Genomic DNA, 4,267 nt, shown 5'->3' with positions numbered 1-4,267 from the left:
TCATATATAAGATTGTTCTACATCAGAAAGGATATTCCTTCAGTGGCATCTCACTTCACCTTAAAAAAACAACAATGTAACAAAAATAAAGGTATAACATCTCCAAAAATAAATATTAAGAGGGACTGCAGACACGTATCAAAAGACTTCTTGACGGGTTACATTTATAATATACAAAATATAACATTCAAAACCACGGGCAAAAGGAAATATCCAAAAATTTTCTTCAGTAGTCAGCCATTTAATCCACTTCTTCCATATGTGCTGTGTCATCATCACCTTCAAGTGGGGGCATCTCTTCAGTAACTGTTGGGTTCATCTTTATCTATGCCCAAACCAAGTTTGATCATTCTATACATATGATAGGCATGTGTCTGAGGATCCTCTAGACTGAAGCTGGAAGACAGGAGAGCAGTCTCATACAGCAAGATGACCAGGTCCTTCACAGACTTGTCATTCTTATCTGCTTCTGTGTTCTGCCTCAGAGTTTCAGTGACAGAATGATCAGGATTGATTTCCAGGTGCTTCTTGGCAGCCATTGCCCACTGTGGAGTTGTCCCTGTGCTTGGTGCTTTTATGATCCTCTCCATATTAGCTGTCCAGCCATATTATTTATTTATTTATTTGGTATTTTTACCTCGCCCTCCCCGCAAGCGGGCTCAGGGCGGCTTACAAGGGGCGAAAGCCCATACATAAAATCCAATAAAACAATAAAATCATAAGCAACAACACTACTAACAACAATGAAGTGCTTTCAGTATCAAGATGGTCTTGAGTGGTTATGATGGTATCTTCCAACAGCCCCATTGGGGTACCACTGTCCATATGTACTGGTCACAATGCAGCATGGAAAAGTCAGCAATTGGCTAGAGACTACTACCTTCTCTACTTACTTTTCAAGATTATATTTCATGATCTTGCATAGGTTTTTAATCTCTTCTTGTTTCTTTTTCTCCTCTTCATCTTCAGAAAGCTCCACATGCTCTTTTGTTACTGAAACCAAAGTCTTGCCCTCAAACTCCTTTAACTGTTGTACACAATATTCATCAATAGGATCAATCATATAGATTAGTTCCAAACCGTGTTTACAAAGACGTTCCACAAAAGCAGAATTTGCTACTCTTTGGTTTCACCTGTAATGTAATACATGTGTTCTTCGTTTTTCTTCATTCTTGTACAATAGTCTTTCAGGGACACCATATCATCCTCTGATGCAGAAGTGTAATAGCTCAACAATTCTGACAGTTTCTTGTGATTTTGTGAATCCTCATGTATGCCAAGCTCAATGTTTTTATAGAGCTGCTCACAGAACTTCTTATGTTTTCTTTATCTTCTGCAAGCTGAGTAAACGGTTCCAAATATTTCTTCACCAAGTTTTTCTGGATCACCTTTAGAATCTTGTTCTGTTGTAGCATTCACATTAGATAAGCATATGGAGCAGAGGTCGATAGGTGGCGGTTAGCCACAAGGTATAGATAGGGACTCTGTATTCTTGGTGCTGGGGGAGGGCAACAGTGGGAGGGCTTGTAGTGTCCTGGCCCCAATGCTGGACCTCCTGATGGCACCTGGTATTTTTGGCCACTGTGTGACAAAGTGTTGGACTGGATGGGCCATTGGCCTGATCCAAGATTGGCTTCTCTTATGTTCTTATGTTCACGGGAGAAATTGAAAGGTGAGTCTTTTGAATCCGCCACATCTTGCATGAAGTTCAAATATTCAAGAATAAATTATTCAAAGTTATCCATGATGAACACTCTGTGGACATATAGTTTTATGTTATTCTTCCTCCCCCCCCCCAAAAAAAAAGTACAAACCTTGGGATGAACAGAAGTGCCCTGAATTTCAGCTATCCTCCCACTGAAAAGTGTTTTATTGCCAGGTGGTCTTTACAATAATTGGTCAGGCTCTTGTAGAATTCTCCATATTCTTCATTAGTAAGGTCATCTGGATTCCTGGTCCAAATTGGCTTGGTCTTGTTGACCTCTTCCTGGTCAATGTACTTCTCCTTGATCATCTTTCTCTTATTCTTGTCACCCTATTTCTTTTTTATTTCTTCATCAGTGTTGTTACATTTGATTGTCAGGCCAACCCCTTCCTCTCCTGCTGCTGCTCTACCTTCCTCTGAAGCCTATCTTACAGCCTGTTCTAATTTAGTAGCAGTCTGTTTTGATGCCCAGTATAAATCATTCCCCAGAAATATTTTATCACGGATATTTCCACACACCCCAAATCTCCATGATCCTCTAAAGTTCTTGTAGGAGATGGGCAATTTGGCTACTGGGAGTGCAAACGCAGGTGCATCAACCCCTTTTATCTTCAGACTCTGGCTTTGCAGGTACTGATTTTTTTAAGATGGAGATGGGTAGCTATGTTAGTCTGTAGCAGTAGAAAAAACTCCAGTAGCACCTTAAAGGCTAATAAAAATTGTGGCAGGGTATGAGCTTTTGTGAGTCACTGCTCACTGGAGTAACAAGAGAAACTTCTGCTCCAAAATCTCTGAAAACTAGTGGATTATCCCCATTTAATTCTGTTGTTTCTAGGAATTCTGCATTAGGGGACTCAGGAACAGTCCATAAACTAGAAGCATGCAGTGGTTTTTCTTCTAGCTCAGCTGCCTGCTCTCCAGCCTTCTCTTGGACTGCTGTAGTTTCCAATTGTTGAACTAAATTTGTTCTCTTAATGGGACTAGCTAGTTTATTCCTGGGTGATTTAGGGCAAAATCTACTCACATGACCTTCCTGGTTAGATTTATAGCAACTAATGGGTGTCCATCTAAAGCTTTGTTCCTCTAGAGCCTTATTCACACGGTTGGTTTGTTGAGGCCAAGTTTTATCTGAGGTACTCCCACTTTTAGGATTTTTTGACCAAGCTCTAAAAGATGATACCTAAGTCCTCCTTCACTTCATCCATAAAGGAAGATGCTCTCTCTGTTTTAGGCTTCTTATCTCTCAGGAACCATCTGTACTCTTATGTTATGACTTGATAAGATTGTTCAAGGCCAAGTAGATGTTTCAGTTCCTCTATCCATTTATTAAGTAACCAATCAAGGCAGCATCCTAACTTCCAGTAACTTCCATCAAGTCTCTTCTTTAGGTCTCTAAACTGTTTTCAGCATTTTTCTGGTGACAGACCATAACGAACCCTCACCTTTTCTTTAAGCAAATTATAGTTGCTGGCTTCTTCCAGGCACATCTTAGAATATATTTCACTTAGGCCCCCACATAACTGTGGTCTAATATATTTCATCCTCTCAGTCAATGAAACTTCAAAATCATTACAAACTCTTTCAAACGATGTGAAAAGGCCTCTACATCATCTCCTTTCTGGTATTTAGGAAACCTTTTAACATCCACATGAGAATGATTATTAGTATCCTCATTAGTGCTAAATCCTAGTTCAGCTCGAAGTTGGATCTCTTGCAGTTTTAGCTTTTGAATCTCAACCTGTTTAGCTGTCTCAGCTTCAATTCTCATAAGTTCCTTCCCCAATTCTGGCTTTTGCTTTTTCTACCTCGATTTTAACCCTTTCTGCCACTTTTTCAGATTCTATTTTCATTCTGTCAGACTCCCTTTGGACTTCTAGTTATTTCCACTCTGCTGTGATCCTTCTCGTCTCTCAGGGTTCATAATACATCTCCTCCCTCTTGAGGTCTGGAGGTGAATGTGTGTGTTTTTTGTATGTTTTTTTCCAAATCACCCATTGCCCATCCTGGCATTTTAGAATCCTGTTTCTCCATTCCCCACCTCCCTTTCTGCTCTGTCCGTCACAGAGGTTAACCCTTTCCTCGGTCTATATCTTTTGAAATCATCACGAAGTTCTTTTAGTTCGTTTGTAGTACAGTGAAGTATGTTAATTTTTCATGCTGTTAGTCCCTCCTGTTGCTTCATAAGAACATAAGAGATGCCAATGTTGGATCAGGCCAAAGGCCCATCCAGTCCAACACTCTGTGTTACACAGTGGCCAGAAATACCAGGTGCCATCAGGAGGTCCACCAGTGGGGCCAGGACATTAGAAGCCCTCCCACTGTTGACCCCCCCAAGCACCAAGAAGACAGAGCATCACTTGCCCCAGAGCCCCTATCTATACCTTGTGGCTAATAGCCACTGATGGACCTCTGCTCCATATGCTTATCTAATTCCCTTTTGAAGCCGTCCATGCTTGTAGCACCCACCACTTCCTGTGGCAGTGAATTCCAAGTGTTAATCACTCTTTGGGTGAAGAAGTACTTCCTTTTATCCGTTCTAACCCGACCACTCAGCAATTTCAT

The 4,267-nt window shown here is 40.8% G+C and overlaps 1 pseudogene; it reads right to left on the bottom strand.

Moving 5' to 3' along the window:
• Window positions 1–241: 241 nt before the first annotated feature.
• LOC107112440 lies at window positions 242–3,473 on the bottom strand (annotated as a pseudogene).
• Between the last annotated feature and the right edge of the window lie 794 nt (window positions 3,474–4,267).

The sequence above is a fragment of the Gekko japonicus genome, unplaced genomic scaffold (genome assembly GCF_001447785.1).
Source record: "Gekko japonicus isolate JY-2015 unplaced genomic scaffold, Gekko_japonicus_V1.1 scaffold273, whole genome shotgun sequence".
Classification (NCBI taxonomy): domain Eukaryota; kingdom Metazoa; phylum Chordata; class Lepidosauria; order Squamata; family Gekkonidae; genus Gekko; species Gekko japonicus.
The sequence above is the reverse complement of the archived record's forward strand: the minus strand, read 5'-3'. Positions and strand labels throughout refer to the sequence as shown.